The sequence below is a fragment of the Pinus tabuliformis genome, chromosome 1_2 (genome assembly GCF_031772625.1).
Source record: "Pinus tabuliformis cultivar Carrire ecotype Pingquan chromosome 1_2, CPIR1, whole genome shotgun sequence".
In the NCBI taxonomy this organism is placed as follows: domain Eukaryota; kingdom Viridiplantae; phylum Streptophyta; class Pinopsida; order Pinales; family Pinaceae; genus Pinus; species Pinus tabuliformis.
This window is the reverse complement of record NC_142298.1, coordinates 1,206,252,073-1,206,279,216: the sequence shown is the minus strand read 5'-3', so window position 1 is coordinate 1,206,279,216 and position 27,144 is coordinate 1,206,252,073. Positions and strand designations below refer to the sequence as shown.

At 36.9% G+C, this 27,144-nt stretch overlaps 1 pseudogene across 2 annotated transcripts; it reads right to left on the bottom strand.

The window, feature by feature from the left end:
* Positions 1–13,489: 13,489 nt before the first annotated feature.
* LOC149210603 (putative pentatricopeptide repeat-containing protein At3g13770, mitochondrial pseudogene) lies at positions 13,490–18,008 on the bottom strand (annotated as a pseudogene). Of its 2 annotated transcripts, none has more exons than XR_016252956.1 (3): positions 14,209–18,008; positions 13,897–14,026; positions 13,490–13,779 (listed from the first exon to the last, which is right to left on the bottom strand). The product of XR_016252956.1 is annotated as a putative pentatricopeptide repeat-containing protein At3g13770, mitochondrial pseudogene, transcript variant X1 (transcript). The 2 variants fall into 2 exon arrangements; XR_016252957.1 differs by having other exon boundaries at positions 13,490–13,774.
* Between the last annotated feature and the right edge of the window lie 9,136 nt (positions 18,009–27,144).

The following is a 27,144-nucleotide window of genomic DNA, read 5'->3' as shown; positions in this document are numbered from 1 at the left end:
AGGCCGTGATGATAAAGGTGAGGTTCTATGTCATCCAGATTCTTTTGTACAATGATGGACATCTTTTTCAGGCTATTCAACAAAAAATAAGGCAAATTAATGGTTTGATTTTCTAGAAAATTCATTAGCAACCGGATGTGGTACATGTACATGGACCCAAACCGTCCTTCACATGTAATAAACTTCTGAATTATCAGTAATAAACTAGTCCACTTTTCCTCTAAAGTAGAGACAATGATTCCACGTTTGAAAATGGTTATATCCATACCTGGATTGCGCAAGATAATCCTCCAAGCCCTCTCATCAAAGTCTTTGTTTTTGAACCACCATTCCCCCTCCTGTGGGAATTCCATTGCTGTTGCGATAGATGTATCTGTGACTGAAAATTTAAGATCTCCAACCTCAATTTCCACGCCATTAAAAGACCTTGCAAATGTCTTCGTGACTTCTTTATTGTGACCTCTAAATTTCTGGATGAACTGCAACCACCGTGTCTTCCTTAATATGCTTTTCAATTGTGGATAACCCTCCATGAATTTAGGCCCATCCGGCTCTATTCTTACCAGAAGGCCCATTCCTTTCTCCTGCCTTAAAATACGTCTGTGAGTGATGGATTGTGAGTAATGGATTGACGGAGGTGAAACGGTTGTGTTAGCGGGAGATGGAGAAGGATTGTGGAGAAAAACCAGTAGTTGTAAACGAAAGAGCAGAGAACAGGTAGTGAAAATGAGTTCACGGAGCGGAGGCTTATGTAAACAGGCCAGAAATAACAAACGCAACTTCAATGGGATAGTATGGAAATAGAGTGAGCCCGGCAAAACTTTGAACTAGAAGGCTGCAGAATAGGCATTAGCATGTTCTCAAAATGACTGCGGATTTGTGCGGCAGGAAAGAGTCGTGATCAAATAGATTACGTCCTCATAATTACCTGGTTCAACAGGTGGAATGCCAACGTACAATTAAACACGAGTTAAATTCGGAGGCGGATCATAAAGCCGTTAAAAATTAATACAAAGTTTGTGGTGGAATTATGTAAAGGCCATGGAGCGATTATGAAAGCTATCAATGCGAATCATTACACATAATGGAGCTGGTGGTTTCATAACCATATAGAATGTGCTTTAAAATGTTATTTGAAATTAATTTTGCTCATACCTTAGAATCTTACCACTTCCGTCCACTGACCTTTGATTGGCTACTTCCTGTTGGTGCTTTAGGTGCTTTATATCTTCAAAATATTTTCCTTTGTCATACCTGCATTTGGTTCTCATCATTATTTGGCTAACATCTGACTGTCAGTGCTGAATAACAAAGTGTTAGCTGCAGAATCAACAATCAGTTGCGGAATCAGTTTTTAGCTGCAGAAACAGAATTCCACTGTGGAAACTGACACAGTGAACATATGACTGAATGGAGATGGATGGAAATGAATGATGACTTAGTGAATGATATATGAAAACTGGTCATGAAAGGGCTTTTATTAGCGGAATGTGATGATGAAATGGAATGAAATGAAGTGAAGTGAAGTGACAAACTATGAATAAAATAAGAGGGAATTTTTTTTGGAAAATATAGAGCGTCAGAAGTTTCTGATTTTCGCCCTGTATTTTCTGTATAAAACTGCCAATCAGTGATTGGTTTTCAGGCTTATACAAATTATTTTTATTTTATTTTTTTTAAATAGAAAGAACAAAGACTAGGCTGGTGGAGAGAAGAATTCTTCTTCACCAGCCTTATTGCAGAATTATCTTGAAAGATTTTGACAAATTCCTCCTTTGAGAGTGGCTTATGATAGATCTTTAATCTGTGACCATTCACAATAAGAGGAGTTTGATATTCATCAATGGTTTTGATTCTTACCGCTCCATTGCTAAAAACTTTGTCAATCTCATATGGCCCAAGCCAATGAGTCTGAAATTTACCTTTGAAATCTTTGAACTTGGAATCAACTAGCAATGTCCAATCTCCTTCTTGAAACTTTTTCTCCTTGATGTATTTGTCATGCCACTTATCTCTTTGATATTGAACTAGATCAGTTCTTAGGATTGCTTCTTGTCTGATCTCATCTAGTTCATTCAACTGCTCATTCTATGCTTTTGGGCTTTTGATAGATCCATTCCCAATTGAACTGTCATCTTGAAGGTTCTAACTTGGAACTCAATGGAGAGCACAATTTCTTTGCCATAAACAAGTTCATAGGGAAAATGTCATGTTGTATTCCTCCATGTAGTTTTGTAGGCCCATAAGGCTTCAAGAAGCCTTTCTGCCCAATCTCTTCTATGTAGATGAACAGTCTTGGTAATGATGCCTTCAATAACTTTGTTTGTAGACTCCACTTGACCATTTGCTTACGAATGGTAAGAAGTAGTTTTATGTGCTTGACCTTGTACTCTTCCATCATCTTCTCCGCCAATTTGGATGTGAATTGACCTCCCTGATCTGTCAAAATTTCTCTTGGAACACCAAAGCGAGTAAAAATATCCTCATAAAGAAAACTAACAACTGAATGTTCAGTGGCAGAAAATAATGCTTTGGCTTCTACCCATTTAGTGACGTAATCAGTGCATATCAATATATAATTTCTTTGTTTAAATGGTGGGTTAATAGGTCCAATGAAGTCTAAAGCCCATTTTTCAAAGGGTTCGATGAGTACCTGTAGTTGTAATGGCATTTCATTTGAGAGGGTAGGTTTCCCTACTCTTTGGCAGTTGTCACATCTTTTGACATATTGTTTTGCATCTTTGAAAATAGATGGCCAATAATATCCTAAAGAGAGGATTTTATAGATTGTCATTTTGTCAGCAAAGTGTTTGCCGCATGGTTCATCATGACATGCTTTGAGAATATCAGGCATCTCATCTTCTCTAACACATCTTTTGATCACAAGATCTGGCCTGTTTTAAACAATTCGTTAGAAATCCATGAATATTTTGAACTCTCCTGAATAATCTTTCTTCTTTCACCAAGGAAATAAATGTGGAGGTAGTTTCCCTGTAACCAAATAGTTAACTATATCTGCATACCAAGGAGTCTTAGTAGTTACCGCAAATAAATATTCATCAGGAAACTTGTCCTCTACAGGAGAATCTTCTTTAGTATTTTGAATCTTAGACAAAAAATCAGCTACTGTGTTTTGTTTCCCTGGTCTATCTAACACAGTAATATTGAATTCCTGTAAAAATAGGAGCCACCTTGTAACTCTGCCATTAGTAATGGGTTTGTTCATTAGATATCTAATTGCAGAATGATCAGTATGAATAAAAGTTTCATACCCGTTATATAATGTCTGAACTTATTGATTGCATGAACAACAGCTAGGAACTCTTTTTCAGTCATAGTATAGTTCAACTCAGTGGGAGTCAAATTTTTACTGATATAGTAAATGGCATAAAGAACTAAATCTTTTTGTCCCAATACAGGCCCTAGAGTTGTATCCAAAGCATCTGTAGAAATATGGAAAGGAAATTTCCAATTTGGTCCTCTCAAGATAGGCGCGTCAGATATTCTTGTTTTTAAAGTTTCAAATGTTGATTGGCAATTAGGACCCCATTTGAATTCACAGTCTTTTGTAAGTAGTTTGAAGAGTGGAGATGCTATTTTGGTGAAGTTTTCTATAAATCTTCTATAATATCCAGTAAATCCGAGAAAACTTCTAACATCTTTTTGACAATTTGGAATAGGTAACTTGGAGATGACTTCAACTTTTGATCTATCAACTTTAATCCCATCCCCTGAAATATGATGTCCTAAAACAATACCTTCAGTAAACATCATAAAGCATTTTTCATGGCTTAATGAAAGGTTTGTTTCTTTACATCTTATAAGGACTTTTTCCAAATTTTCTAATGCCTCTTCAAACGAATCACCATAAACTGTAAAATCATCCATATATACCTTTACACAATCATGGATTAGATCAGAAAAAATTTCTAATACTGCTCTTTGGAATGTTGCGGGTGCATTACATAATCCGAAAGGAAGCACTCGATAAGCAAAAGTTACCCATGGACAAGTAAATGTGGTCTTATCTTGATCTTCAGGTGCTACCTGAATTTGATTATAACCACTAAAACCATCCAGAAATGAAAAGTACTTTTTGCCTGCTAGTGTATCTAATACTTGATCGATAAAAGGCAAAGGAAAGTGATCCTTCAAAGTTGCTTTATTTAATTCCCTGTAATCAATGCATACCCTCCATTTACCATTCTTTTTGGGTACTATAACCAAAGGAGAAACCCATCGATTATCTGAAATTGGGTAAATGAAGTTTACATTGAATAGTTTTTGGAGCTCTTCTTTCACTATCTCCCTAAGATTTGGATTCATCATTCTTTGAGGTTGTCTGATTGGTCTACCATTTTCTTCGATATAGATATGATGGATGCAAGTCTTAGGGTCAATACCTTTCATATCAGTATACTCCCATACAAATGCAGCAGAATGTTTTTGCAAAATTTTGGTTAGCACTTCCTGTGGTGACTTTTCCAAATTTTTATTGATATTCAGTATTTTTCCTGAAAAAATTCAATGGTAGAATTACCAAACTTTTCCATAGAGTAAAGAGACATTTGTCTTGATGATAAATATTCAATATCAAAATCTAACTAAAATTGTGTGTGGTCATATTCTGAAGATGTTTCAAAATTTCCTAATGTGTTCAAAATTTGACTATCTTCACTAATTTCAGAAATAATAAAGACAGGTTGTATAATATCTTCATCGTCGACCCATTCATTGTCTCATACTTCTATAATTGCTTTTGCTGAAGGATACAAATTGAATTTATTTGTCGAACTACCATCAGAAATATACATATCCCCAGATCTACAACTAATGAAAGCATCAGCTGTGGCTAGCCAAGGTCTTCTTAAAATGAGTGGATGCCCTCCTAAATTACTCTTGAGAGTCAAAATCATGAAATCCACTGGATATTCCCAAAAATCTGAGACTGAAATATCTTTTAGTACACTATCTGGTTTGATTATTGATCTATCTGCAAGTTGCAGTAAGGTGGGTGTAAAAAGAAGATTAGGAAGTTTAAGCTGTTCCATAGTCTGTTTACTCATAATGTTTATAGCAGCTTCTAAGTCAATCAACGTGTTTGGGATTTCTATCCCATTTATATGTGTCATGACAATTGCACTACATAGATCCACATATTTCTGCATGGTAATTTTTCCCATTAAGATATCTACAATTTTTCCTACCAGGTGGATTCTTCTTGTATCTCTTGGGTTCCTTCCTGGTCTTTTGAGACTCAACTCCTTTATTGTTTTTGCTAGAATAGGAATCTCTCTAATGGCTTGTAGCAAGGGAATCTTGATACAGACATTCTTTAATTCATCTAGAAAATCATAGTCAGGCAACAGGATTTGTTTTTCCACCCCTTTGTCAATTTGTAATCTTTTAGGGAAAGGAGCCATGGATGAAGATGCAGGTTGCTCAACTAAAAGAGTTGTGGGGGTTGACTCTTTTTCTTTTTCTTTTTGAATGATTGGGTTTTGAAGAGATGCTTCCTCAAAACCTTTATTGACTTTAAGAGAATCCTCCTCAGAGGTACCTTGCACTTGAACATCTATAGAAGGTTTTTCTAAAACTCTACCACATCTGAGTTGAACATCATTAAGAGGAACAATCATATAGGTAGGAAATTGTTGTCCTTCTACCATGTAAGCATTCTGAGGATTTTTGTTGTTGGGATTTGGCAATGGCTAGGCTAATAATTGATTTGTCTTTTGTTGAAATGGAAGCAAGAGTTGAGAATTTGGATTTTGTTGAGAAGGTTGTTGTTGTAGAAATGGCAATGAAAGTTGTGGGTTTTGATTTGGAAGTTGTGGATTTTGTTGATTTTGAAAAGATAGAGGATATTGAGCAAATCTCCCATAAGGATTTTGTATTCCTTGTGCCCATGATTGGTATGGATTTTGAGGTTGGGGCCAAGGTTGTTGCCAAGAATTCCAATTTGGCGGGAGCTGAAAGTTCATAGGATTGTTAAATCCTTGATTTTGTTGCCTCTGCCACGGTCTTCTTGAAACAAAACAAAAGGACTACTGAATTTGGATCTTCCTGAAAGACAGCTTTGAGCCCAGGAATTGAAGAACAATCATTGGTCTCATGACTTTCTGAGCAAATCATACATGTTTCTACAACTTTTGCATCCAAAGGGCATTCCCTTATAGCATGTTTCTTTCTACATTTTGAACAAAAGATGGCCAAGGCATCAGCTTCTGCTTTCTAATTGTTTTGTATTTTAAGGGTGTCTAGTTGTTCACTAAGGCTCCCTAGAATATCAGTTTTGAACTCATCAAGCATATTATCAATCTCTGCCCTACTTACTGATCCAGTTGCAGATTTGTTTGCTCTAATAAGAGAAGGATCTCTCGACCCTTTTCCAGTTTTAGATTTCCCCTTGAGAGATGGACACATAGTTCTACTATGTCACGAAGTGGAAGTTGAGAAATGTCTCCCTTCCCCATCATGTTTAAAATATCTATCCATTCATCTCTAATGGATTTCAATAAAAGGGTCTTCAAGGTTTCCTCGTCTAAATTACTCATTTTTGCTCTCTTTAAGTCGTATTGAAATCTTTCAAGTAAATCCTCCAAGTGTTCATCTTCTTTTTGCATCATCTTGAATACCTCATCCTTATGATTGGTGGGCATACAATAATCCAAGTATCTATCCAAAAATGTTTGTTTCATATCATTCCAGGTCCTAATAGATTGAGTGACTAATCCCATGAACCATTTCAAAGCAGCTCATTTCAATGTTGAAGGAAACAGTTTGGGTTTTTTAGAGTCTTCCATATAGTCATAGGTTCGGCACAAAACTTCAAACTCAAATAAAAATGTTTAAGGATCCTCACTTTGCAAACCATAAAAGTTTGGGAGGATAGATGGTGAAATGTTTTTCATTGTTCTATGAGTTTCCTCATCGGCTATAGGGAATCCAAATGAGTTATCTCCTTCCCTATTTCCCCCATTGTTACCTCTACCTCTTCCATTATTTTCTCTTCCTCTACCTCTACCCCCTCCTCCAAATCCATCTACTACTTCCTCTGTCATGATAGTTTCCTCAGTCTTCTGATTCTTCTATTAATGGTGAACAAGAGAGGGTTTCTCCCTTTCCCTCTTCTTCAGGTGATTCTACTTCTTTGATTACAATATGTTCCCCTGTAGAAGTGAAGAAAGGTTCTCTTCGTAGATCAGATTTAGTGGATAGTGTGGGAGAATCTCCTAATTCGACTGTTGCCCCTTGAATTCCAGGAATCCTAAGGCTGGGAGTATGAGTCGGAGATAGAGGTGTATTTGTCTATGCCTTGAAGTAGCTGGAGTTGTGAAAATTGAACTTTTGGCCCTAGCTATAAACCTCCCCCTAGAATCTCTTGCTGTATGCATGTCTTTTTTTCTCTTTCTTTCTTTTTTTTTAATAATTCGGGCTAATAATTCTCTTTTTGATCTTTCAGGTCACACTAAGTGCAAGAAGAGAGCATAATCAAGAAATTATTGAACTAATAACTCTCTTTTCTAATCCTCCAGATCACACTAGGTGCAAGAGGAGAGCATACTTCAAGAAGTTATCAATTTTTCCCTTCTTCTTTTTTTTTTGTAAGAGATCAGCGACCTAGTTACACGTCCCCGAAAATGGCGCCAAAATGTTTAGTCAATTTAGTATGTCCTAAATTGCTACATTAATTATCAATCCGGGAGTCGTAAACTGATGAAGTGTGACGCACTATATGTGCAAGACAACCTCTTACTTTTTATTGTTTTCAATTTTTTTTTTTTTGGGTTTTATCTTTGTTTGTCTCCTAATGCGAATGGAAATCATATTCCTAAGTTTTAAGAATACTTTAGAAGGCAAGTATGGATATAGATTTTAAGGCAATTATGTCCTTTATGATGACTTCCAGAGCTTAACACTTCAGAGGATCTCAAAACATACTAGTGATGAAATTAGTACTTGAACAAGAATGTAAATATGCAGCTATTCAAATCAAACAAATGATGAACTACTGATCATGAAATCATTATCTCTGCTACTCATCTAAATACAGAAATAAAAGTTAAGCCATTGCACTCAAATAAATCAAAAACTGCAAACTAATAAAAATAAAACCAATCCACTTCACTTATAGTCTGATAGCTCGCCAAGTAACTTTTCGGGGTTAAGCCATGGCTCTGGAGATAACATCAATAACATGAGGAATTGATATCTAAATTACCTACTTGCAAATGAAAATAAAATCAAGTCACTTCACTTATAGTCCGATAGCTCACCAAGTAGCTTTTCGGGGTTAAGCCATGGCTCTGGAAATAACGTCAATAACATGAAGAACCTGATATCTAATTAAAAATAAACAAAAGTAAAATCAAATTACTTCACTCATAATCCGATAGCTCGCCAAGTAGTTTTTCGGGGTTAAGCCATGGCTTTAGAGATAACGTTAAATGACATGAAGAATTTGATATCTAAACTAACTAACAACAGCAAATGAATAAGACTGAAATCAAAGCATAACTAAAATTGAAAAGCTAAGAAAAACAAAGTCAGCAGAAAGGCCAATCTCATGTCATTATTTATCGCAAAAATTGTATGAAAATGCCCGAGCCTAGCCTATCCTGAAACACACTGATCAGTGTTAACAAAAATATACAATGCTTGAAAAATCATGTACAGGAACGAAACATTAACACCATAACTAAATTATGAAATATACACAGGTGAACAAAATATGAAATATCTACAATGGAAATAAGACAACAACACATAAAAACTTTACAGAAATAAAGAAACAAAACCTCAGCCAGCAGGGGCCCTCTGCACGGCCTTGGTTAACATGCTATCAGTCCAAAATTACGCTCACACAGTCATATAAAACAGAGTCTTGTTATATTGCAAAACAGAGGAAGGATCCTCTCGTTACAACAGCAAGACCAATGTCATGGCACAGTACATGAACTAACAGTAAGACTACATAAAAAAACTAGCTACATGCGTTTGCAAACGCGTTATTTATAAAGGAAATTACATAATTGTTTTTCCTATGGAACACCTTCAGCAGAGGACATGTAAAAAGACAGCACCTGTGAGCTTAGCGTGTTGGTTGTCATGATCATTCAATCTACCAAAAGGTGGCTGTTGAATTTGTGTCGTGGAGGCAATCTACAGCTGTCAAAATGAATCCATGGATCTAGGAACAGTCTCAGACCCTTCACGTGTTGAAAACAGAGACCTGTTTGTCGTAGAACTCCTCGTTTGACCATTGTTTGACCAAGGCTTTCCTCTACGAATTTCGTTGAACCAATAGGAGCTGGTCCATGTCCAGATCATTTCTGAACTGCCCACGTGCCTTGTTTTGCTTGCTGACACCTGTAACCTAGAGATCAACAAAAACAGCTGCGGAATCTCGAATCAACTGCGGAAAGTGGTTGCATTCCGCAGCTGATGAGCAAAATCTAAGTCAAATAACAAACACAAAAATATAGTTAGAAAACCACTTAAATGCACTCTCATAATCAATATGTAATGATCTTTGATAGCTTATGAGACACTGGTGAGGGGAAAAAGTCTAGGAAAGTGTGTAGAAGAGATGTAGTTTCAGGGCTCAACACTCGTACCATTGGAAAAGCACTTTCCAATGAAAGGATTCTGATCAGCGACTCAGCCCATCTGTTGTCTCAAAAATGGCTCCAAAGTCTCTTCATAGCAAATCATCACAACCACCAAGGCATAAAGCCCCATCATCAGGCTGAGCCATGTTTGACATCAATGCCAACACTTGCACAGCGAGCCACCTTCATACCATCAAATGTCCAACACTCGAACTAGTGGAATCTATAGCCCATGGAATCGCCAAAAAGAAACAAAGTGGAGCCTCCAAGTGAAAGAAATGTAGCCAATGTTCAATATTTAATCTTTGTTCACCATCAAAGAATAGATTTAATCATATTGCTCATCTAGGGAAAGATCTCCTCGTTGCTCCGTTCCCGAACAATGGTGCCAAATGTTGTATATATTTCTTGAAGGCAGTTTATTGGCTAGAAACTATGCTAAGAAATCAACTCAATCTACTTTAGGTTCAAGTTGAACCTTGAACCAGAAGGAGCTCCCTCAGATGTTATGAGACTAATTCGCTGTTCATGGCAATGAACAATATCCTTTTAAGCACAGTAGCAAAATTTAGGGGTTTTTGAGGTGAATGCTTAGGGTCTCAAATCCTTGCTTAAACAAATAAAGCCCTTTTCTTTAGAGAACCCAATAAACATGCCACCATCCCAACCATGACATTAATAACAACTTTAAATATGAGAAAAGAAGATGAAAAAGATATAAGTTAACACTGATATTCATTCTGAATATATAAGTTAGCTAAAAAGATTAGAAAGCATGAGAACATTCTTCAACAACTCAACAAAATATAAATTTCCATTATGCAGAAGGCAATAATCAAAAGGTGTAGAGGGACTAATATTGACAGATTGTCTATTTAGACATCTCAGTTATGAATAAAACTTTGCAGGGGGATTTAAGGGAGGTCAATTCTCAGCCTAACCTCTCCCAACGATCTACACAATTTCGAGAAATATGAAGGAAAAAGACAATGAAACCTAGAAGTACTCACATATGTAACAAAGTCTGTCAGAAGCTAAAGCCATAAGCCTTTTATTAAAACTCTGCAAATATCAAGATTTACAAAAAATACAAGTCTTTGGGCACAAAATCCTACCCTTTTACATTCAAAATCAAAGAATATATAGAAAAACATATCCTCAAGTTTGCTACAAGCTTTGAGGAACAAAAATATAATAATAAAATAAAATAAAAAAATACAATCTCTTATTTGTTGCAGGAAATCTTAAAATGGTCCCCTGGTTTCTGATCCTCCTTCAAATCTGGATTAAAATCTTCGAATACTGATCCCTCATATACTCTACCACCTAATTTATCACTTGCCCTGAAGATATTGGATCGATCCCATTAAAACTGAAACTACTTACCAGATTGTTGATTCCATGCCTGAAAATCTGTAGGTATTAATATCATTCCCTGAAGATGTATCAAATGCCATTTAAACAAAGGCAAGATAAGCCATCCATTTACTATCTATTTCTTTATTCTGTTTCGGAAGAGTTTATGTCTTACAAGTTGTTTGAAGTGTAATTTACAAAATATTTTCCATGTATATCTCTGACAATTCACTGAATAACTTTTTCAAATACGATGTCAATAGACTCATAAATAACATTTTATGTTTTAACAAAATACTCAAATAATGGATTCAGGATTTCAAAATAATAGTTAGTAGATCCTCTATATCTTCTTCTCTACAAATGGTTACAAACTGGTTTTAAATGCTCAAAGGAAAAGGCCATCCATTTGTTATAAGTTTTGTGCATCTCTTTCAGTCTTATCCAAACTTTTACAATTATTTCCACATCCCGCACTTCTAGGTTGTAGAACACGTCATCAATAGAGGACATCTTTATCTATGTGACTTAATCTTTGCTCTTCACATCAAACTCTTCTCGCTGATCCTTGTCTTTTGGATCTCTCTTATCCTAGCTTGTAACCACATATTTATAATATTCTCACTTGCCAAATATGCTTGCGTTGTTTATTTTGCAAGTCTCTCTGCATACTCCTTCCTTACAGCTTCTGCAACAATTTTCCAAATTACACCTCTACTTAAAATCTGTAACAAAATAAATTGGACTGCAAACATACAATTGTCTAAGCTCCATCTACTCTCTTTCGAAAGCCTTCCAATTGGGTTTAAAAAAATGGTTTATACAACTAGCCAAATTTTGTAACTGCTTCAGAAAAATAGCACTGGAGTGTAAAATCTCACACAACATTGAACTTTATTCTTCTCTGCTTGCGCTGCACTTGTTTTTTCTTTAATTCTTTCAGCACTAACTTCGAAATCATATATGACTTCTATCTCTCAAAACATAGTCACATAGCGCTCATGCCAGTGGATCTAATAAATATCAATGTAGTCAATATGTAGGCACAACAATTCTACATCTTGTCGTGCAACGATAATTTGAACATTGTGACTGGTTAGACAACTTCTAACATGTTTAGATTTGTGGCTCGAGAAGTGTGGCCACACCCATCTGTAACACTTATTAGATATTGTAAATTGCCTCGATATTGGTACATAATTATAATCTCAACAAACAATGCCATTAACTAGACCACTCTGCTCTGATACATACTCACATTCGAAAGACTCTCTACGCCCATAGAACTACCTTGTTTAACGAACTAATTCAGTAAAAATATCACATATTCTAGGCACCTGGCATTTGTCAGGGCACACATGCTCATTTCACAGATATTTGACATCACAATTGAGTTGATGAGAATGGTCCTTGTGTCATAGAAACATTGTCATCCTCCTATATTATTTGAATGAAATTGGCCACCAGATCCATAAGATACTCCAACATTATTTACATTCAGCTTATACCCATAAAAGTCCAAAAGTCAATTTGCTGTCATTGCCCTTATTGATACCGACAATCTGGAGGTGGAATGCTGACGAGGGGGTCCCTATTTATCATTGATTGCAACTTCCCTGACTGTATTGCTTCATTGAATTGAAAATCCTGATGGTATCCTGACAATTCTTCCAAAAGAAGAGCGCAAGGCAGATCCTATGCATAAAACACACAGATCCATAAACAAAGGGAAAGTAAATGCAAATGAAAAATTACTAGGTTTATAATCCTCTCTCTGCAACATTTTTCATTTGGAATTCTCCCACTATTCGCAATTTATTGTAATAAAAATACGAGTACCCAACTTCAATTTTTGGTTAACTACTTTCATTCGATCATAAAACTTCAGCTAATCGTTGCTGAGCTTGGGAAGCAAGGATGGCACGCTGCAATAACTATGAGAATGTGAAATATATGTACTCTTCAATTGCTTGAAAGTGAATACAATGTCTATACAATATATTGGCTCTGATCAACACTGGTTTTCAAATTCTGTAACAAAACCTCATAATTTTTCTTTCCAATTGCATCATAGATATTTTATAGCAGTTCAAAAGGAGTATTACTTTCAGGTTCCAAGTGAACAAGGCATTTGGCTGCCCAATTTCGCAGTTCCATATTACCATGTATACTGCGAGAACCAAGAAAGAACTCCATATGACAACATTAGGTACAAAAGGCATGCTGTCAATAAGTTCCTCTTCCTTTCTTAAGTGCTGAGAATGACCAAGAAGATTGATCATATAGGCATAATGATCTACCATCAGTACAATGCCATAATTCCAATCCATAGATTCAAAGTAATGCCACGCTTTATCATCCAGGCTTGAATGATTACATGCAGGTGGGACACCGATAAAGGTAATATTTTTAGTTTTCATGCTTACTAATAGCATGTCTCTAAAAAGTTGAAGGGCATCGCCACTCAATCCATTTTGGGCATAAACACATTTTGTCAAAACAAAAAAAAAAATCCGAGCTTCTTCTACAATCCCACATTTTGTGTATATACCAACAAAGGCATTTTCCATGAAGACATCTAGAGCTGATCCAATTTTGAAGATTTGAGAATGGATCTGCTTCCTCTGTTGAACAATAAATAGGGCACCGAACCTCTGAGAATGCTGGAGAAGGTGGACTGAGCCTGATTTCATGACAATTCACTACATTCGCCAAAAGAGCTTTAAAGCCTCGTCACTTTGGAGATTCCGGGCATATATTCCATATGTAGCAACACCTCCATGTACAATTTCAGTAGCTAACACCTGTGCTGAGGTTGGGAAGTGGTATAACAAAAACCATAAGCTCTCAGATTTTATGTTTCTGTGATTCATGATATAATGTTCATATTTTCCAGAGAAAAAAAAATTAACAGTGGGGAATTTACCGTTGCATCTCTGATATTTATATATTTTTGGTCCGGTGATCTTGCTCCTCATCCTGGTCCTGATGATGAACCTAGATCTAGGTTCAAAACACATCAACCCTTTGTTCTCTACGTGATTTCTCTGGAAAATCTGAAAAAAAACCATAAGTGGTTAGCAAGGGGTGTAGTGGTATCTGGTTAAGTGCAAGGGGCCCCGCTATTGACCATATGTTGCCACGTCTATAAAAATGGTTTTAACAAAACAACCAATAGCGGAAACCCCCCTTTTTTAAAAATCAAATGAGTCAAGCTTTTAAATATAAGTCATCTAACACTGAGCAAGGCTGCTAGTCGTTGAAAGCCGCAAGTGTGTTATTGTAAAATTGTTCAACTCCTTTGCGCGTGAGTGATTCTCCATGTGGACTTGGCTTCACCAATGGACAATAAGCACCTGGTTTAAAGCCCAACTTGAACCGATGGAGAAAGCTTCCCTTAAAAATTTAGAATTTTTGCAAAGACCTTGATTTCTTATCACTTGATTAGCTTTTTTCCATTTTGAATCAATTTTCAATTTGGCTAGGGGGATGTGCTCTTACATCAACCAGGAATCAGAGGATATACAAAATTATCAAAATCATGGGCCCATAAGATGTAATAAGATAATCAGTATCCCACGCCAGGATTGTCCATTAAGTTCCTGCAACCCATTCATACAATCAAATCCAGCTAGCATAGTATCCCATGCCAGGATTGTCCATTAAGTTCCTGCAACCCATTCATACAATCAAATCCAGCTAGCATATTGTAGAACAGATCATTAGGACAATACACACTGGATCCAGTTTATCTGGCATTTAGTAGTTCCTCCTTCAAATTACAGAAATTCCAAACTATTTTGGTTTGTAAGTTTATATTTCATGACTTATGTGTAAAGTACCGTTTTTGAAATAGCTCCCCGATATAGAGCCAAAACCTTGTATAAATCAGGTTTCACAAGCCTCCATTCCAAAATTAATACGTTTTATTATTACTGTACCCTCAACTACATATGCACGGCTGATAACATGTCTAAGCATCTACTGTGCACGCTTGTTTCAGTTACCGTCACCAAAATTCCCTACAAGAACATTGTCCATCCTTGAAATGATGGAAACGTTTGGTATCCCTTAAAATAATTTCACGTTCATAGACCTTCGAAATGAATTTGATAACAGAGTGACAATCACCACAAACTCTGAGATTCTTAACAACCCTGATAGGTGTCCTTGGCGGTGTATTTATAATACCAAATGCTACGGCCAGTTTCTCACTGTGGCAGTGGAGAGCATGTGCCTTTTGCTCCTCCCCTACATCATGCAATACAAAGTTAGTGTCAGGCACATACCCTTCTTCCTTCATTTGACCAGTCAGTCTGTCCAATAATGCATAAATCTCCTCTGTTTGTGGGTGTGAACTGTCTCCAACTAGAAAATTGTATACTTTGTTATTGATCTCAATCCAGCTGCGTCCTGGCGTCTTTTTTAGATTTCTGTCTCCCATAATTTTTCTTATCTTCTCCTTGCCATCCCACTTGCCAGCAGCTGCATAGATATTTGATAGCAGCACGTAACTTACAGGGTTGTTGGAATCTAAGTGAAAAAGTTGTTCTGCTGCAAGTTCCCCATTTTTTATATTGTTATGCATCCTACATGCAGCAAGCATAGACCCCCAGACAGAAGCATCAGGTTTTATTGGCATTTTGCTGATGAAGTCTTGAGCATCATCTAGGCGCCCAGCACGACCAAGAAGGTCAACCATGCAGCCATAATGCTCTAACTGTGGCACAATATGATAATCCTGACTCATGCGGTCAAAGTATTGCCAGCCATCCTCAACTAGGCCTGCATGGCAGCAAGCAGAGAGAACACCTACAAAGGTAATATGGTCTGGTTTTGTGCCTGAAGGTTGCATTTGCTCAAAGAGTTGGATGGCCTCTTTCCCACACCCGTGCATGGCATATCCTACAATCATGGCATTCCACAAGACCACATTCCGCCTGCGCATCGTGTCAAACACCTTGCGCGCATCGGTTATGGTTCCACACTTGGCATACATGTCTACAAGGCCACTACCCACAAAGACATCAACATGATACCCACGCCTAATTATATCTTCATGAACCTCCTTACCCTGTTGCAGAACCGCCAAGTTGGCATATGCAGGGAGAATACCTGAAAAGGTGACTACATTTGGCCGCACACCTGTCTTCTGCATTTGTCCAAAGAGCTCCATGGCTTCTTCAAAATAACCATTTTGTACATATCCTGCAATCATAGCACTCCATGACACCACATCTCTTCTGGGAATTTTCTCAAACAGCTCCACGGCCTTATCAATTTGCCCATTCTGTCCATGTCCCACAATCATTGTAGTCCATGAAATTACATCTCGTTCTGGCATTTCCCCAAACAGTTTCACCGCCTGATCGATGCACCCATTCTGCATGTACACTTCAATCATAATGTTGCAGACAGCCAGGTCCCTGCTCGGCATCTTCTCAAAAAGCCTCATGGCCTCTTCAACACTCCCACTTTGTGCATATCCTGCAATCATCACAGTCCACGTGACAACATTTCGCTCCGGCATTCTGTCAAACACAACGCGTGCATCCTCAATTCTCCCACATTTGGCATACATGTCTACAAGGCCAGTACCCACAAAGACATTGCATTCAGCATTGGCTCTAATTATGTCTTCATGAACCCTTTTGAGAGTTTCCAGTTCGGCACAAGCTGGGAGAACGCTAGCAAAGATGTAATAATCCGGCACAACGTCTGTTTGTTGCATTTCATGATATAATTTCAAGGCATCAGCAGGATAACCTCGCTTGGCACACGCAGCGATCATGGCCGTCCACGATACCACATTTTTGACAGGCATTTTGTCAAAAACCCTGCGCGCGTCAGCCAAGTTACCATACTTAGCATATAACCTCACTAGAATAGTCGCCACAAAGATATCCGGTTCGAATCCCACGTTCCTCATGTGGGTTTCGACTAATTTTCCTTCTGCCGGGGCTTTCTTCTTGATGCATTGCATCAAGATAGAGACATAAGTGTTGGAGTCAGCCCGAATGCCTTGCATCATACTGAGGGCTTCCTTCAAGCGGCCTTGTTTACATAGCCTTACAGCCTCTGCGCCCATGGAAGGCTTCTTGGCGTTGCCACTGTCATGCGCAACTTCTGCTTTAAGGGCATTGCAATTGCTCCGAATTTGATTGTTAAAAGTGAGTTTTACAGACATGGTCTTTGTCAAGAACATTTTCATTCTTTACCTGATTACCTGGGGATGGTACCATGATCCATCATATACAAGAATCTCTTCTCTTTGGTCATGGAACCCACGGTTCTCTAAGCTCTGGAAGGATCACCCGCGTTTCCTTCTTCTCTTCCTTCGCAGGTATAAATCTGCCTGTGCTTTCAAAAGCGCATTTTTTATGGGAAGTAAATGTGTCAATTCAGATAGAAAAGACTCTGGTTGTAGTCAGATACAACATGGACTAACCGATTCATTTGCCTTTATCAACAGATGTCTTTTCTACATAACGTTGGCAGTTGGCTTCACCCGTAATGACGATGAATAGATGCTTGGATTTCTGTAACGTTTCTGCAAACAAAGATAACATCGGCTTTGCAAGGTAGAGACTTGTAATTCCAGCGTAAACAAAGCGAACAAGTCCAAGAGTAAATACAAGATCTCCGTGAGACACACAAAACTTATCAACGACCCATTTTGCATCAATATGTATGTCATTTATTTGTAATTTTCTCATAGAAGATGGAGAGCCCAGGTCCAGAGTAAGCAAATAAGGAAATCAGAGGGTTACCAAACTTGAAGTCGTCTTCTCTTTTTCCCTCCATCCAATACGCAGCGCTCCTATACATACGCTGCTCCCTTCCTCCCTCCAATACGCTGCGCTGCCAATATTTTGCTCTCTAGTATTGCAGTAAACTGTGTTGGATGCCCAGTATTGGTCCTGCTAGAGGTTCGAGCAGGAACAGGAACACCCGCTGAGGCATCTACATTCTGGGTTTATGGGGTTTTGAAGAGAACCTCTAAGCTACTTCTTTGTTTTTTAATGGGGTTTTTAAAAGAATCTCTAATCTACTTCTTTTTTGTTTTTTAACAGAGCAGATGGAGTCTTTTAAAGTCAAGATGGAGTCCTTTAAAGCCATGTTGGAAAGAGGATTTTTTTTTTTTTTTAACAACGTTGCCTTTTTTTTCTTAAGGATATTGCTATTATAGTGAATTTTTTTTTAAACCCTAGAAGTGAAAATATTTTATATATTGGTTGGTGTTACTATATTTTATATATTGACAGTAGAAGTATATTTTTTTAAACAGTTTATAGTTTTTTTTAAATGCACTCATTAATATCTATTGTGGGAGTGGTCCTCAATAGAAAGGAAAATTATAGTGGTTTTGGAAAATCAAACACTCATTTTTAATGAGCTGTGGAAAGTAGTGTGTTGGAGACGGAGACAAAGAGCCAGAACAACCTACCTCAGACAAGGAATTCGTTATTTGGAAAAATAAGAATAGCAAGGTTTATGCATTGATTGCAGCATCAGTGAATGAAGAGGTGAGTCGCCATATTTTGCCATTTTCAAATGCTTTCAAAGCCTTACAAAAAGTGAAGGAACTCTATGACTCATGCTCTGCACTTGAAGTTGTTCAACTCATGATTAAATTGTTCAGCATTGTGTTATCACCCAAAAATTCTCAAAACATCATTGTGTCAACTCTGCTTTTGGTCATGATTTCAAAGAGGTCTACAAGTCATTTTTATGTTTTAATGGGGAGGTGATAGGGTAAGAGTCTCAAAAGTCTCATTTTCATATCCAAATAAAGTTTAACAACCTTATTCCATGTCTTAGAAAACTCATATTTTAAACCGTTTTGAATTTTTTTTTGGAATTAGCCCCGAAACCACGTTTTCATTCGCAAACAGTGTAAAATCTTTGTTTTGCGCTATGAAAACGCTGCTCTTTTCGTAGCACTTTTTCCTGTGCTCTACGAAAGCGCGGATTCGTAGGAAGTCTTGTCAAAACATCAATTCATTCAAATTCCGTTAATTTTTAATTATTAGGTATCAGTTAGGAATCAGTGCTTGAGCATGCAACCATCCAAATCCATCATTTCAAATGTAGGGGTCATCATGATAGGTAATTTCAAATTCAAAAGGGTTGGTTGGTTTCTTATTGCAGTTTGCATGCAAACACTCAAACAGACCATTTTCGAATGATAAGCTTATGGTAATCTCTTACCAAAGCTTCTTTCATCTATGATTCAAGCGAGGCTGACCACCATAAGCAAGAAACGCTAATAAACAGAGATTCAAGCGAGGCTGATTTGTTACAAGAATTCAGAGGCAAAGATGAGAGAAGCAACGAAAAATCACAGGTTTGGTCATTGTTTAAGAACAGACCCTGAAAGCACCGAGGTCTTAGCTAGAGATAAATCAGTGATGGAAGCCTTCAAGAAAACAGGGTGTTGGAAATTTTGTGAAAAATTGCAGGGAAGACACACTCATGTGACAAAGAAGTTTGCTCTACATTTCACTGGTTCAAACACAAAGTTTGGAATCCTAAACTTGCAAATTACTCCTGAGATCATAACTTTGGTGACAGAGATTCCTAGGGGGCAAGATAGATGGTTCAAAAACTTCAGATTTGACATGGAACCATGTAAAGTGTTTCTGAAGCCAGAGTTTGCAGAAACAGACTTAACCAAGGCAATTCCAAGGAACTACATCAAAGACATCTATGCCAACTTGCTCTTCAACATTCAACGGTATTTTACCTGTGAGGGAAGATATCATAAAGTATATTCATATCATTTTAAATCCCTATTGCATTTTATTGGTATGATTTCTTTAGATTTGTCTTTCTTCTTGTATCAAAGTATAGCTAAGATGGCAGATAAAGTGCAAATGAAATCTCAAGGATATGAAACCTCCCTTTTTCATCATAGTCTAATTAAATTGATAGTTTTACATGAACTCAAAAAGATCAACAAAGAATGGTCTTCATTTTTGTTTTTATGTGGTTTTGGAATGGAAAATCAAGATACATGCATTAACCATAAGGCTAAAGAAACTCCACCAGTGGAAATCAGTAAGCCTGTAATCACCAAGTCAAAAAGATTTGTTAAGTTGAAACCTAAAAAGCAAGTGAAAGAGCAAGTAATTAAAGCATCAGTGGTTATTCTTGAGACTCCTCAATCTACAAAGGAAAAGATAGTTGAAGTTAAAGAAATGACACAATATCAGTCAGTTGTCACCTTTGAAAAGTTAACTTTATGACAAACAGCTTGTTGTCCAAATAGTTCTTTACAGTTGTCATATTTTTAAGAGGGCAGTTTGGGTTATAAAGGGAAATTGCCATGAAGATGAAAGCATAAAAAGAAGGCTATGTGTTTGGATAGGAGCCTATAGAGCTTTAACTGATCATGGATGACCTCAGCTTCACACAAGCTTTCATCCAGACAAGTTACATGTATTTCTACCAGGAGCTGCAAGGGGATTTGTGTGTTTCTTGGACTATTTTGAGTTGTTGGTTTCAAAAGGAATTTTCAGGCAAATAAAGATGAGTTTCAAAAATCTGAAGGAGGTTTTTTCTAATAACATAACAAGGAACAAAAACCTCTTTCAAATTTCTCTCAGGTGCTACCAATTTGGAGATTCGAAGTTTCCTTTGAGACCTATTTTCAGAATTCTGAATTTTTCCTATTTTATACATGATTTTATAATGCAGATTCCAGACAACTAAAGTTGGTTTTCAAAAACCTGAGAGAATTCTTTCTTGTAAACATTATTATCTACAAAAACCTCCTCCATTTTTGTAACAACTATCAGAGATCAAAAGATATAAGCTATGTCTCAACACCTATTTTTCAGATAAAAACAGTGCAAAAAATGATAAATTTAAAAGTCAGTCTTTCACTAAGGTGAAGACCAAATTTTGAGGAAAAACGTTTTTAAAGGTCAAGTTGTTATGCTTTTTGATGTTGACACCAATCCTTGAAGAATGTTAAATATCTTCAAACTGTAAATTTCTTAAAACCGTGTTAAAGGGCACATACACAGCAGTTTCGTAGCGCGCTACGAAACTGCTGAAGGTGAATTTTGGGCATTTTATGCATGTATTTGGGAGGTAAAGACTGCTGGTTTTCAAAGTTTGGTGTTGCTGATGAAAAGATTAAGATCACAGATGAAGAATCAGATTGAAAAGCAAAAGAAATAATGGTCAAAGAAGTGTTTTACAGTGGTATAAAAGTTGCACTATGAAAACAAGCTAATGAGGCAAAAACCTTGTTTTTCTGTTTTTAGTAGTCAACTTCCAAGGGGGTTCTTGAGCAATTTAAAACTCATTTTTGAAAACTGAAAGAGGTTTTTCTTCCTAACATACTTAACCATAAAAACTTCTCTTAGTTTCTTTAAATTCATTATGAGGTGGGAGAAATTGATGACCCAACTTGCGCTACAAAACTGCTAAAAGTCATTGAGAGAAAAACTATGTTTTCTAGTTTTAGTCGTTCACTTCATGATCAGTTTCTGGCCAAATGCAAAAGCCTTTTAGAATTATGAAAGAGGTTTCTCTTCATGAATCTCTAGCTACAATAACCTCTCTCACTTTCCTCAAATGTGTTACCAGTTGAGAGAAACAAGGCTTTCTTTGAAGCCATATTTTCATAAATCAGAATTTTCCAGTTTTACACATGTTGTTCAAAGACAGTTTCTGGACAATTAGGTCACGGATCAGCAGGGTTGGTAACAATGTTGGAGGCATCATAAAGGTCGAATACATGGATTAGCAGCTATCAAAGAATGTATTTAAGTCTTAAATAAGGTTGTTGAAACATGTTTTAGGAGTTTCACTCCTATTTGTATTAGGACTCCTAAAAGGCAGTTAGCTGTCAGCTTGTAATTAAGAGTTTGTTTTATGAGTAGATAGGTGTCAATTTTAGAAATTCGAATTTTCATATGGATAGATCATAGAATCCAAGGTTGTAAAGATTATATATGAAGCATGAGGTCTAATTCCTCAAAGGTTGGCATTTGTATTAGCAAATGAAGTTGTGTTATGGGAGCAGACTGTGTGTTTTTCAACTTAATACAGAGATCAGTTTTACTACTCAAGATTCACAAGGGGTTTATGTGTTAGATGTTTCTATGGCCTTTTCTAATTACTTATTTGCAGTGGTATGAGCATGTGTTACTTACAATTCATTAGAAAATGCTCTAACTTCCTTGACATGCTTGTAGACTATGTTTATTCACTGTGTTACTATTTCACTTATAAACCTAGACTCCAAGTGCCTTGACTTCCATGTTTAGCTGATTATGATGTTTTGTTGAAGACTAATTTGACTCCATGGCCCAATAGATGTTTGCTAATCTGTAATTCAACCAGTTATACATTTTTGTCCATTTTTATGTAAATGCTAGGAAGGCACTGATATATGCAGAGACAATTTAACTTTTTTGAAGCTGAGATTTCTTAGTGTACTTTAGTGAGCTTTATCTTTTATCTTTGATATGTTTTACTTCCATAGTCTTAATGCTTATTACTCAGAATTCATGGAGGAACATGCTTTGACTTCCTTTAAGTGTTAAACTATGGTGAATTGAGTTCTTGGGTCCTATCTTTGATGAATCACTTTTAATACTTTCATTTTGGATACATTGATGTATCATCACTCAGAATTCATGCCCACATGCTCTGACTTCTATGAACTTCAAGTTATTGAGACTTTTCTAAATGTGTTACTCTTTCATTGAAGTATATACAAGCCTCAGTTTTATAAGAAGAGTTATTTTTTATCTTTATCTCTGTCACTGACTCCATAACCCAATGGTAGCAAGTCTTTATCTTTCAACCTATAAACATATAAAATCACAAACCATAGAGTTAGCCATCTATCTATATCTTTAATCAATATCATTAACCCTTGAGAGAGCCCTCTCACGCTGAGGAGCCTTAGCCAAAAGATTGGTTTGAAAGAGTTACTTAGAGTCTACTTGATCAACAGCCTATCAGGGTCAGATTTTGTGATAACATCTTGAATTACAAAATGATGATCCTCTTGCTCTTGCATCAGAAGTAAAATCTATTATGCATGATATCAAAGTCACTAATGTTGAACTAGACATTCCTCTTATAGATTTTCTCAAGGCATTTTATCCCACTTACTCAAATTATTTTGAGTCATTGCAAGCAAATGGAAACCTCAAAGATATTACCTTTGACTCCCTTGTGAAAAAATTTGTTGAAAAAGAGAAAGCTTTTGGGAAGAAGACAACTCCTCAGTCTTCTGAAGAGGCCATATGTCTTACACATAGAGAGAAGAATCTTACTCAAGATTCTGCCAAAGGAAGAGGTGGTCGAGGGGGACGAGGAAGAAATTTCAGAGGCAGGGGGGCAAACATTCTCAAGGAGAAAAGTCAGATTTTCATTGCATACGTTGCAAAAGAGATGGATCACATGATGCATCCACATGCAAGTTGCCTTGGGACAGAATTGAGTAGGAAAGAAACCAACCCAAAGGTAAAACTAATGACAAAGAGAAAGGTAAAGCACCTGAATCCACTCACTATGTTGTGGCACACTGTAATATTGGAGTAAATGAAGACTTATTTAATGCTTCACTTGCTTCTTAGAAAAATGATTGGTTGCTTGATTTATGAGCAACTTGCCACATGACTTTTAGAAGAGATTATTTTGAAGAATTTACTGACAATGTTGATGGAGCAGTATACTTTGCAGACAAATCAAAACTCAAGCCATCAGGGCTTGGCACAATCAGGCTTAAATTGCTTGGTCTTCCAGACTTTCTTCTGCATCATGTTTTATATCTCCCACAGCTGAGGAGAAACTTGTTGTCCTTGGTCCACATCCGCCAGCAAGGACACTCCATTCATATGTTTGATGGCAAGGTTGAGGTGAGAAAAGCATCAGACCACTCACTTGTCATGACAGGGATAGAAGAAGAAAGGCTTCTCAAGCTGCAGGGTACCTCTGCTCATGCACAAAATTTCTCATACAATTCTCATTATCAAGAAGGTACATTTCCATCAAGTTTATTATGGCGTGCTAGAGTTGGACACTTGAACTATGACATCCTCTAATTGTTGAAGAAAAATGGTGTTACTGGTTTGCCTACAATTCCTAGGAAACTTAAGCAATGTGATGCTTGCATTCTAGGAAAGTATAGCAAACAGTCTTTTCATGATTCACATTCCAGAGCACATAAAAAACTTGAACTCATTCATTCTGATTTATGTGGTCCAATGCATGTTCCTTCTGCAAATGGAAATAAATATATGATGACATTTATTGATGACTACACCAGAATGTGTTGGGTTTATTTATTGAAGAACAAATATGATGCTTTTCAAATATTCAAGAACTTTTATACATGGATTGAAAATTATGCACAATCTCATATTGGCTCTATTCGCACTGATAATGGAAAAGAATACACTTCAAATGAATTTGAAAACTATCTTCGCCAACATGGGATCAAACATCAAACAAGTGTGCCTTATAATCCCCAACAAAACGAAGTCGTTGAAAGAATGAATAGGGCAATCTTAAATATGGTGCGCTGTTATGAAACCAGCTCACAAAAAGATAGAAAAGAGAGATCAACGACTTAGAATTCAGCCTCTTTGAGGGGGCAACCTCCTTTACATTACATAAATGAACAATTCTTGGATGATACAAATGAAAAGACCTCCTTTCTATATATAGGAGTCTAAGGGGTCATAACATAATCAGAGCCGACATAACAATAATAATGTAAGGGCATAATAATAACAATAGTGGGCTTCTATGGGACACAATAGTAACAATATGGGCACTACATGGGTACATCAATATAATAAGTGGGTTGTACTAATAACAATAAGGGGTTACACTAGTAGTATAGGGGCCTAACATGCCCCTCTCCTTCAAAAAGCGTTGTCCTCAACGCTTGAGTAGTTATTGATGCTTCTGTATAAAATTCTTGTCCTCCCATGTGGAATCTTCAGCGGGTAAGTTCTTCCACTTGATGAGATACTCTGAAATTGATCGATTTCGTAGCTGTCAGGTTCTTGTTTCTGTGACTGCTCCAGGTTCCAATATGATTTTTCCTTCCTCTTCAATTTCTGGCAATATTGTTTGAATTGGGATCTTTTGCAACTTTTGAATAAGTGGTCATACTTCTTCGTCCTTCTTCCATTCATCCCTTGCTTCGTTTATCCAAGCTGGTTGGATAATAGCAATAGCACAAAACGGTGCTTCCACATCCTCATTCTTGAAGAGTCTTCCCATTCGGTAAGGTCGCCATTTTTTAAGTGCATGTAGTATTGCCAACATTTCCTTCATATAAATAGCTTGATTGAGATGTAGCAGTAAAAATACCCAATCACCTACATCAAAACATTTTTCACTATGATGTTGATCTACCTGTTGTTTCGTTTGATTTTGCACCGAAGTGGCGTTATCCTTTAAAATTTGGAGAACTTGTTGTTGATGCTCAATGTGATCTTTCACTGCTTGAACCTTTTTCTTCTTGATATGTCCTTCTATCTCTGGAGTTTGAGGAGTGGTAATTTCTTCCAATCCTTTACAAGATATGGTTGGATTCATTTCTTGATGCTCGATGTGATCTTTCACTTCTTGAACATTTTTCTTCTTGATATGTCCTTCTATCTTGATAGTTTGAGGAGTGGTAATTTCGACTAATGAATTACAAGATATGGTTGGATTCATTTCTTCTTTCTCGATGTGATCTTTCACTTCTTTCACCTTTTTCTTCTTGATAAGTCCTTCTATCTTGAGAGTTTGAGGAGTGGTAATTCTTGCCAATGCTTTACAAGATATGGTTTGATTCATTTCTTCTTTCTCTGGGGTGGGGTCCTGGCGTATATCTTCTTCTTTTGATGTTTTTGATCCTTTTCTTCCTCCTCTTCATAATCGATGTAAAATAATTTTTTCTCAGCACAATTATGACCTTTAGTGCATTTGCTATCACAAGTGTAACAAATTCCTTTTTCTCTTTTTTCTTCCAATTGTTGTGGTGTAACCCTTGTAGGTTGTGGAAGGCTAGGAGAAACAACACTTCCATCTTTATAGTTGTGAGGGGTATGCTTCCTGGTTTCCATAATTTTTCTTTCCAATATGTCACAAAGCCCTTTTACTCTTTCCAATTGTTGTGGTATTGCTCTAAAGAAGGTGTTGCTCTTTGTATCCTCATAATGTGCTATCATTTCCTCCGTGAAAATTGACCACGTAACAAGTTGTTTACGAGAACAAAGCCCTTCATACCATAAAAATTGATCTGGTTCTAAATATGAAGATGCAATACATACCTTTTGTAACAATGGTACACCATGTAGATCAAAATATTGCTCCATCTGAAGTATCCAATTTACCAGATCCTTACCATCAAACTTCCTCATCTTGCTTTTTCTTGAATTTAGGAGCTCGATCTTGAAATGACTGTAACTCTGTACTTTCGGATATTTTAAGTTCTGAAATTGCAACCTGTGGTAGCCCTCTTTGTTCTCTTTCCAATGCCACCAGTCTGACCCAAATTGGATTCTCCAAGGAAGAGTTATGTGAAATCTCCCACAGTGACTTGATTATAGACTAGTTCAGTAGAGCGAAATTGTATGACGTTCCACGAGTCACTGTTTCGACCTTTGGATCTAAAGAATGCATACAAAAACTACATTTTGTCCTCTTTCTGTACCTTCTTACAAAATTTCAATCCGATCCCCAGAGAGAAAGTTATGACGATTTTCCCCAAGTCACTTGTTTGGAATGTCATTCAGGAGTCTGCAAAAAGACCAACTTCCTTAGATCATATCTCCGTAAATATAGCGCGAAAAGATCTGAAATTTGGACTCGAGGTTCAGCGCGATTTCTTCTCAAATGGGTATTTTTTACAACTTCTGAAACGGTGCAGAAAAAAATTTATAGCCAAAATGCCACGATGACCTGTTTGGAGCAGCGAAACCCTAGAATCCAAAGCTCTGATACCAAATGTTATGAAACCAGCTCACAAAAAGATAGAAAAGAGAGATCAACGACTTAGAATTCAGCCTCTTCGAGGGGGCAACCTCCTTTACATTACACAAATGAACAATTCTTGGATGATACAAATGAAAAGACCTCCTTTCTATATATAGGAGTCTAAGGGGTCATAACATAATCAGAGCCGACATAACAATAATAATGT